The sequence below is a fragment of the Elaeis guineensis genome, chromosome 8 (genome assembly GCF_000442705.2).
Source record: "Elaeis guineensis isolate ETL-2024a chromosome 8, EG11, whole genome shotgun sequence".
NCBI lineage: Eukaryota > Viridiplantae > Streptophyta > Magnoliopsida > Arecales > Arecaceae > Elaeis > Elaeis guineensis.
Window position 1 is genome coordinate 134,556,067 of NC_026000.2, and position 10,277 is coordinate 134,566,343.

Sequence of the window (10,277 nt, forward strand, 5' to 3'; positions counted from 1 at the left end):
AAAATTAATTTGAAATAGGGATTGTAATTTGAAATGATGATTTTTATTTGAATTAAAATTAAAATTTTATTTTTTTAAAATTTAAATTATAATTTTTTTTTTCACATTCTTTTCCTTTTTTTATTTTTTATGTGTTTTTTTATTTTTTTATTTTTTTAGACCTATTTTTTAATATTTTTAAAAAATAATTTGAAATGGGATACTAATTTGAAATGATGATTTTTATTTAAATCAAAATAAAATTTTTATTTTTTTATAAATTTAAAATTAAAATTTTAATTAATTTATTTTTTTTAATTTTTTTGAGAAATAAAAATTAAAATCATCATTTAAATGACGTTTTTGAAAACGCATTTCAAATTGTTTTTAAAAATTCATTTCAAATGGTATTTTAAAAACATCGTTTGAAATGATGTTTTAAAAATATTATTTAAATAATAATTTTAATTTTTTTTTTTGAAGTCGTCCACATATAGAGAGAGAAGATGGTGACATGAATACTATAAAATATCATTTCAAATGAATTTTATAATTTATATTATTTTTATAAATAATTAAAAAATATTTTATTTTGATAAATAATTTTTTTAAAAATTATTTAGATAACGAACTCAATTGAAGCGCTATATCCGGCCCCCTCATGCTACCTCGTGCAATCCGCTTCCCCTTCCGCCATTCTCTCTCTACCGCGCAGCTCTCTATCTGTCTCCCCGTCTGGCCCTCCTTCTCGCTCCTCGAATCCCTTTTCTCCTCCAAACCCTCGAGACAATGTCTTCTTGAGGCCTCGTTCTTGCTTCGCTGTGCGTGAGATCGCATTGCAGTGTTCGAGTCAGAGGATGCCGCAGATATGCCTCTCTCCTCCGCGCGGCCCTTCTTGGATGGGCTTCTCCCCCTTGGCTTCGGTGAGTTCCCTAGGTGTTTTGGGCAATTTATGGTTTGATTTCGTCGCATCAAGACAAGGATATATTAGTGTGGATTATTAATCTAGAAGGAAAGGTCAGCCTACAGGGTTTCCTTTTTATCCTTTCGAGTGTCGTTTCAAATCTGTAAGAATTAAGGTTATAAGAGAAGGAAAAGCATTCTGATTTTGGATTATTCTTGCCAGATGTCCGCAAAAACCTAGAAAGCTACCGATTATCGTGAAAAATCTTCTTGTTTACCCTAACGAATATTGAGGTCTGTCTGTGTACCCATGTTTACTATTAGGCCCTTCTTATTAGCATGGAATGTGCATGATTGGAATGCTGTTTTTTTTCATGAAAAGTTATAATGATCAATATAATTGGTTATTTATTTATTTAATTTTTGCCATCGTTATCTGCAATCAAGATTTGATTAGTCCTTATTTGAATTTAAAATAAGCAGACTGTTGGGGTTTTATGATATATAGGAATAGAAGTGTAAAAGTATCATCTAATGATTGGGTGCTGGATTTATAAATCTGTCTTGCATTTAGTTCTAGTGAAGGGCAAGTTTTACATAATGGAAATGTATTCAAATTCCTCAACTCGTTGGGTTCACATCTCACTGCCACTGTTCCTAGGTTGAGATCTTGATTAAACTCAAACGGTGACAACGGCATAAATAAGCATGAGTGGCTTGTTAACTAGAAGCTTGATGGAGTCAATTGAGGAGAGATTTGAGTGAAAATGCTACAAAGTTAACTTGAGGTCCTGTCAGGGAATCTCAAGGATAAGGGATGTATTAATTGATTTATGGGCATGTAAAAGAGGAGTCTCTACATGCAAATGACATATAAAAGAAGCAGTTTTATGCAAAAGCCTCGAATAAAAAAAAAAGTTCTAAAAGCCACATAGTTTGTCATGTAAAGAACTCCATGACATGTTTAAGGCATTGTCACATAGTTTGTTATGTAAAGAACTCCATGACATGTTTAAGGCATTTTGAGAAAAAAATTGGGCAAACTGAATGTACCTAAAATTCAAAACTTTGTTTTAAAGAGTATAGATCGGAGCACACAGTTCATGACAGACTGCACATTCAATCGTTAGGTTGGAACTTATAAAATTATGAATCATCCTATAGTTGTTTCAGTCATTGGCTATATTTTATACGATTAAAAAAATTCATGCTTCCAGGGATAGATCAGTACTTAAGGTGTTGCCAGCTATGCAACCCAAGGGGGGGTGAATTGGATTTTTGAAATTTTAAAGTTAATTTAGAACCACAAGGATTAAGTAATAATGAGCAAGTTATATGTAGTAAGTGATTTAAGCAAAGTGTAGAAGTGAGATGCAAGAATGCAAGAAAATAAAAAAATTTAGATAGAGAGCAAGTAAGCACACCACAAACAATCAAGATTTATAGTGGTTGGTGCCAACCTTGCACCTACATCACTCCCAAGCTCCTACTTGGGAATTTAAATCCACTAAAACGTATTCAACAAGAATACAACGTCGGTACTTGACTCTAGCTATCCCAAGCTAGAACACTTGTTTTTCGGGTACAAGCCAACTTAATACAATCCGATTCAAGGTTCGGATCAACCTATCCAAGTTTTGGAATCCTTCTAAAACTAAAGATCAAGACAAAAACAGAGTATAAGAGTTAATGACAAAGAAATACAAGTTTAGCTCCTTTAATGAGTAAATAAAACTTTAAGTACACTTTACACAACAAGAAAAAGCTTTTCTGATTTTTTTCAAGGTTGTTGACGACTTGAATGAGCTCTTGAGGATTGGTGAACTTGAAATGAAAGCTTCTTTTGCTTAAAGAGGTTTTTTTGTTAGGGCTGAAATGAATGCTTGAATCTCTTCTCTTTTTCTCTCTTTAAGTGCCTTTATATTTTCAATAGATGGTGGAAGAAATCTGGACAATTTAGAACCGTTGGAGAGCTTTAAATGGATATGCGGTCAAAACGAGCTGAAAACTAGTCGTTACGGAGATTTTCCGTCACAGGGGTCGACTCATAGGGTCGTCCCTGCATAGGGATCGACCTCTGTGGCCAGAACAGAAAGTGACTGTTCTGTATCTTTGGCTTGCACAGACAACAGAGGTCGACCCTAGGATCATCCCCTTTGGGTGTGCCAGTCAAAAATAGCAGCCGTTAATCCCTTTTGACAGGGGTCAACCTAGGGGTCGATCTTTTCTTTAAACTTGATTTTCTCTAAATATACATCCAAAAAATGTAAAATTATCTCCAATAGATCACAAATCTTTTGTTCTTGCTCTTGAGGCTTTCGAATCAGAACTTGATAAAATTATGATTTTGTTCCTGAAATACAATAAATCTTTTTTCAAGCCAAAATCATTAGTAACCCCCTCAAATATTTTGTAATCATCAAAATCAATTCATGGAGCAATATAAGTTTTCCATGATGTGCGATTGTACCATATTGATGGACCTGATGGTTAAGTTGTTTCTTTATTTTTAATTAGATTTGTCTACCTGTTTTTTGAGTTTATATCTTCAAGAGATGTTATTCAATTTGTTTAACATTTTCAATTCAGTTGATTTATCATCATTTTTTTATTCATGGGATGAAAGGTTTGTGATATATCAAGATGTCACCCAAAAAGGTTAGTCGAAAGGTGTTATCTGGGTTCTTTGGCCTTGTATTATTATCCAAGATCGACCCGGTGCATATTGATATGAGGACCTATGTAGGCGTGCATTAGTCCCACGTTGGTAGCATTGGATAGATCTTGGTACTTATACATGGTTAAGCAATCCAAAAAACACTTTCTGATTAGTTTTTTTGCGTGAGGTCTACATTGCTGCAAATGGCATTAAAGTGAACCTGACCCATTGCCTATATGGACTTGGAGATACTGTTGCATGAGCCTAGTTGGGGTTAAAAACTAGCTGATTATGGTATTTGTGATTGGATTTTGGCACTTAGCTTTGCAAGGACATCATGGCTTAAATGGGGAGAGTATGATAAAGCCTATATTGGCATGTGTTTGGTCCCCCATATTTTGTGCACGTGATAGATCTGGGTACGTATGCAAGGCCAAGGGACTAATAATACATTCTAGCTAGCCTTTTTGGGTGAGTTTCTGGATTATTATAGGATTGCTTTTTCCCCCCTTTTGCATATCTGGGATTTCTTTACTAGTTGTTGACTTTAGTGATGCAAATGCCTAAAAAGTAGGAAGAGGTTGAGTTTGCTTCTCTAGATATCAGCAAAAGGAAATCAATAGTACCTAGAGTTTATAATTTGTTGTGGGTGCAGTCCTTTTTGACCTCTGAATGAACCCATGAGCTATCCTTAAACTAAATATTTGCTCAGCTTAAATATGCACCCTTTATGAATTGTACCAAACATGTGAAGTGTGTCTTTTCCACTGTGATATTTGTAATGGTCAGAAATATGCATTAGTGTATGGTCCAAAGGGTATGTGCATTTGGTATAGAATATAAAGGTCTTGTTGTCCACAAAAAAATCCTTATGAGCAAATAATAACCATATTTTGCATGCTAATTGGTAGTACCTTATTTTGATAGTGGTCTAAGCTTTTGTTATTTGCTGTAGGTGCCAGGGATCGTTGAATTAGCAAAGAGGCTCTACTGTTTCTCATGGTGTGTATGGCATGTTTCCTTACTATTATTTTTTTTATAGTTTTGGGTATTAGTTTGCTGTTGCATTACAATTTCTGTTAAATCAATGGTTGTCCATCTTGTATATTTTCGAGTGATGTTTAATATTTGATAAACTAAATTTTATAGGTCATTTCATCCGTCGCTTTTGGAGAGGCCAACCATGAGCTTGTAACTGTCTTCTTGAGGTATGCAGTTATATACCGAGAACTTTTCTCCTGGATTTTTTCCTCATGGTTGTGATGCTATTATGCCACCCTCTTTCTCCTGCTCCTGATATGCGCTGGGCAACCAATGGGCTTAGGCTGCAATCAAGAAGTAAATTCTAAAATATTAGTAGTGTGTGCGGCTAAGATGGACACAGATCCCTATATTTAGAGTTGAACATAGTAGTTAGATTCCACATTCATATGCACATCATATTCTGACATGAGGTTTAACGATTTATCTCTAAAACATGTAACTAGTGAGATTTAAACAAATCAGCCAATTAATTATATTGACAAGTAGTATAACATAGGTGGACATGCGTCAATTGGTTTTGTTTTTTTTTTTTTTTTTTAAATTTTTTATAGTGTCATTTTCCTGTCTTAACTATAGGCATGTCATGTAACATGCAAAGTACCAAAATAATATGATTATATCATGAAAAACAATTATAATGTGGTGGAAATGATAGGTTGAATGGATGTATTAAAGGGTGAGATCATTGATTGGTCCTATTAAATGGTGTGATCATTGATTAGGCCATGATATATTAAAACATTACAGCACATCACTTTGACTATGGTGTCCATCTATTTTCTATATTAAAAAACTTTTATAGCATAAAATAATTGGCTTAGTCTTATATAATCTCCATTTAGATCTTTGCTTCACGGGTGTTGCTATCTTGATTGCGAAGTCTTGTTGGAAGAGGAGATACGAAATACAGAATAAATTGAAAAGAAGAGGCAGAAACACAAATATGCATGCTAGGTTTTGGAAGCATGTCTCAACCTCAACATAAAGTATATTCTGAAACTTATTATCTTGGGCATATACTGAAGTTTGAGACTTTTGTAAGTGTTTGATAAATGGTAGATTATCTTTAAAATTTGGCAATTGATAGGTTTGTTGTGACTTGGGGCTTTTTGGAGCATATGATGGGTAAAAAACTAAAGCTTTGTAAATGTATTTTGGCCATAAATAAGCCTGATCTCTAAATTTTTATTTTGGGCATATATGAGCTGAAACATTGTATATTTTTGGTCAAAAATAAGCTGGAATTCTTTTAGCGTATTTTGGGTGTGAAGCGAAAATTCACATGGAAAGAATGTTGCACTTTTGTAGCTGTTAGGATTATTATTTGATAAAGTCCTCATCAGCAATTCGATTCATATCCTGAAATCCAAGAGAAAACACTTTAATCATCTAACATGCTTTCCTCATACTATACATGCAATGAATCTTAATTAGCTTATTATGCATTGTTTGATGAAATACCCTTACGAATTTTGGTATTCCAGAATTCCTCAAATGCTGGATGTCTCAGTGGTAATTAACCATCATCATTTTGTTCTACCTCAATTAGTTGAAAGATAGTTTGGGATAAGAGCTATGCTTTCTACTACTATTAGAGGATAGTGAACTGTTGTGACCAAGGATTGCCTACTCGAAATCAGATCCAATGCCGGCTGGTCAGCGGTATGAGTCAGTATGCCCCTGTACCGAATTGTATCGGTTCAAACTGATACGGAAAGCTGGATCAATCGGGGATGAAAAGAAGGAAGGAAAAGGAAGACCGATGGAGATGCCGATAGTAGCCACCAGAGGACTGTCGAGACTTCTTGGACTCTGCAATATTTCGTAAGAGAAAATAAGAGCAGAGAGAGATAGAGAAAGAGGGGGAAGGGAGAGAAGAGGAATGAGGGGAAGGTGGCAAGGAGGTGTCGAAGGGCCGTTCTCTTTGTGGCTTCACTGTTTATCGTATTTTTTAAAAAGATGCCAAAACAAGAGGTTTCTCCCCTGTTTCGAATCTGTGATGGCCACAGCTATTTTGGGCATCTGCGGCCTCTTGCTTCACTATTTATCATTTTTTTAGAAAAAATGTAAAATAGGGGGTTTCGCCCCTGTTTTGAACCCACGTGGCCACCTGGCAGCCTTCCCACCACCTTCCCATCCTTCCATTCTCTCCCTTCCCCTCTCTTATTCCATCTTGCAGAGCCCGAAAAGCCTCGCGGGCCACTACTGGCCTTTCTTCTCCTTTTTCCCCTCTTCTATCTCTTTTTCTCTATTTTCTTCTCCCTCACTCTATTTTGTCGGTGTTCCAGATCAAATATCTGAACCACATCGATTAGCCTCTATACGGTTCGGCACAGTTCGGCGAACCATGGTCATAACCTCATTAGAGGAGTCCAAGCATTCATTCAAACTATCACAATCCAAGATCTTATCCAAAAAAGCTAGTCAGAAATATTATTTGGATTCCTAGGTATTGTATGAGTATCCAAGATCTATCCAATGTATAGTCAATATGAAACTAGACACACACCCACAAGGATCCTCACATGCTCACCCCATTTAAGCCTTGACATCCTCACAGACTAGGAGTCCAAATCCATTCAGATCTAATCATAAGTACCACGATCGATCTATGATCATCCCTACTGAACTTGTTGCAGTGTCTCCTAGTTTATGCAAGCCATGAGATGGGTTTGTTTGATGTCATTTGTAATGACTTAAGATCTTACCTAAAAAGATAGCTAGAAGATATTATTTGGATGTCTTGATTATGTATAAATATTAAGATTTTTCGGCAAATAACTGATGTGGGACTAAACATAACGTTATCTACACAAGTCCTTATACGAGGATGTTTACTATCTTTTAGCATATTGCCTGTTGATTATGTGTAACTTTTTGCTGCATCATTTTCTATGTTTTTTGGCCTTCTTTATGATGATTCCTCTGCATGCAGTAATGTGGGAATTTTGTGCTGGAGTTCCAAATGTGTGGTATGTCCTTCATTCCTAACTTGCACATTTCACTCTAATAAGCTGCATCACTTTAACCAACGTAAAAGGGAACAGCACAGCAACAGCCATCCACTTTAATAATCATCGTATTGCCTGGTAAAACCAAATATTTTTTTAATTGAATGCCGAAGAGAGCTAATAAAATGATTTGGCATTGTTAGTAGGGGCATGGACTGGATGGAAGAAGTCAGGAATGCTGGCAGAACAAAAGCTGCTTGTGGCTCCATTTGTTCTCCATTGCCAAGATTAGAAAAATGTTATTTTGTTGCTTGCTATCCATTGCCCAGCAGAGGGGCAACCTCTTTGGGTCTTTTCCCAAGCATAGGCCGTTAATGTCCTGTCCGGCTGTCACTCAACTAGCCTAGTCTGTACCATCTTCCTAGTAGTCAAGGTTTCTGTGCCTGCCTGCAGCCACCACAAGCTTTATGGCTGAGGTGGGTCTGAACATTGGTATCTTTTTGTAGGTCCAATAGATCCGTGGAGTTTGAGCTTCCTTCCTAGATAGCAGGAAAATTACCAATATAAAACTAGGTGAATGATGCCTCAGCACATAAAATATTAATGTGATCCCTAAGCATGTTTTCTTGGTTTAAACATTCCTTTGCTTTTAGTCCTGTTCCAACCCTTTTTAAATGGCAATTATGCAGGACGGTTTGGGTATGGTGCATCCACCAAATCACATGCATGATCGCATCTACAAGAATTGTCTGTTGTCTTATTGTGTTAGCATAGGATGATGTTACGAGCCATTTTGCTTGGTCAATCCTTTGCCAAGGTACATGTTATTGATTGTTAGTTGATATCCAGATGGTGCCTCTCATTCTCATCCCATCATGTATATAAACTGGATCTCCAAGTCATGTGACTGAGAACTCATTGGCAGTAATGCTTGGTCTGCATCATTTCTCAGGTAAAATGGCCTGATGATTGTAGAAGTGATGCAGTCATCTAGGATTCTAGATGATAGCATGAAAACTGAGCATGCTATGAGCATGCACTGATTTTATCATGCGGTGCAAACCAACAGGTCCAACGAGGTTTTCACTACATGCTTGTTTTCTTTCCTGTGCTACTTTATAGGTCTACTATTCCTTGACAAGCATCAGCTAGCCTTAGGTTAATTGGTACAGTGTTGAATTGCTGAGGGGTGGTACCTGATATCAGAAATCCTTGGTTGCTGGCTCGAGGCAGGCAGTCTGGGCATGCCTTTCATGCGCTTGCTTTTGCTTGTCATGGGGGCGGTCTTCTCACTAGTGTTATGCAGAAACATATCTTAAGCTGTATCGAAAGGAGCAAGCGGGGCCTTTCTTGCTGATACTAGCATTTGTTTTAGTGCACGAATATATTTTAAAAGTTTATTCTAATGGGATATTACTGCAGATTTTAGAAAATTCATGTTATTCACTGGTTAGCTTTGACTAAAGCTATCTATTTTTCAACTGTAATTGAAGAGAATCTTTAGAGGAATGCTAACAAACGGGCCTTGCAGAAAATTCTTAAGAAACAGTATCAGTGCCTCACACAATCATTGTGGGGTGCCGTCCATGTTCTTAGGTGGCAGGCCCTTTGGGCAAAACCTTTTTGCAGGCTCACCCTTTTAAAAGGGATGCATACAAGTATTGTTGCTGTAGCAATTCTTCTCTGGATTACATTTTTGTCACATTTCTCCTTCTACATCTTGTGCCCCTGTTGGTAACTTGTGTGATCTAAAGAGGCACTTGGCGTACTTTTCCTATCAATATTTTTATTCTCTGCCCCTTTTTGTACTTTCATGGGTTGTGTACACGGGAAGGTCGTTCTGACGATCAAATGCAGGTTATGCAATATGTTCCACTAAAGATCAATTCCCAGTGGAGTGGCTTAACCCGTTTCGTTTTATTGTGATTGCTTGCTATTCATTGTCTCAATGAATCTGGTTGGGCTCTGCCTGATCTTCCACTTGAAAAAAAAAAAGCGCAATATTCTCTATGGTATTCTTTCAGAGTAAGAAGTTTTTTCTTTTTCATCTTTTCTTGGGGCAAGGCATACAGAAAAATGCATATGTTTCAGCCTTACTTTCAGACAAAATGAATTCTATGTTACTTGCAAATTTAAACCATATTGTGTGTATCAGGACAACATATAAGTGGGTTATATGTCTTCACATCTCTACATTTTCCACTTTGATAATTCTTCGTTACATTTCCTGCATGCCGTGTTAAACAGTTGCACATTTGGAATATATACATTCTTGAATGATAAATAATTTCTAGTGAATTAGCACGTTACTGGTTCTTAAAGGTTTTAATTTTCAGTCCCTTGATAGTATGTGATTCATTTTGGCATGACGTACTGGAAGATAGGCAGATTGTGGCTGAGAGTTCCTCCTTTTGGCATGGCTACTAAAAGACATGCTTGGGATATTTTCAGTTTTTTTTTTTTTTTTGATAAGATGGTTTATTTAAACAATTCTTGTATGGATACAATCAAAAGAAACATAAATTAAAAAATTTTGAAGTTGTCCAGAAATATCCCTCGCTTCGGTCCAAAGGACTTCTCCGGTATATTAACTACATAGATTTTCATCTAGCTTATTATATGTTCATCTTTCAGAAGACATGCCTATTTATTAGTACAGAATTACTAATATAGTGCATTCCTCCAGCAAAACAGGCCCTTAGGGTCCATTTGGCAAACACAATCTCCATCCAAACCATGTA

At 36.3% G+C, this 10,277-nt stretch overlaps 1 long non-coding RNA gene across 6 annotated transcripts; it reads left to right on the forward strand.

Annotated features, from left to right (window-relative positions):
* Window positions 1–633: 633 nt before the first annotated feature.
* On the forward strand, window positions 634–9,348 carry LOC105049517 (uncharacterized). Of its 6 annotated transcripts, none has more exons than XR_012143174.1 (6): window positions 634–902; window positions 4,497–4,543; window positions 4,691–4,749; window positions 7,521–7,557; window positions 7,743–8,109; window positions 8,226–9,348. It is a non-coding gene; the product is annotated as an uncharacterized lncRNA (long non-coding RNA). The 6 variants fall into 6 exon arrangements; XR_012143178.1 differs by lacking the exon at window positions 7,743–8,109 and having other exon boundaries at window positions 8,226–8,353; window positions 8,659–9,348; XR_012143173.1 differs by lacking the exon at window positions 7,743–8,109.
* The last annotated feature ends 929 nt before the right edge of the window (window positions 9,349–10,277 follow it).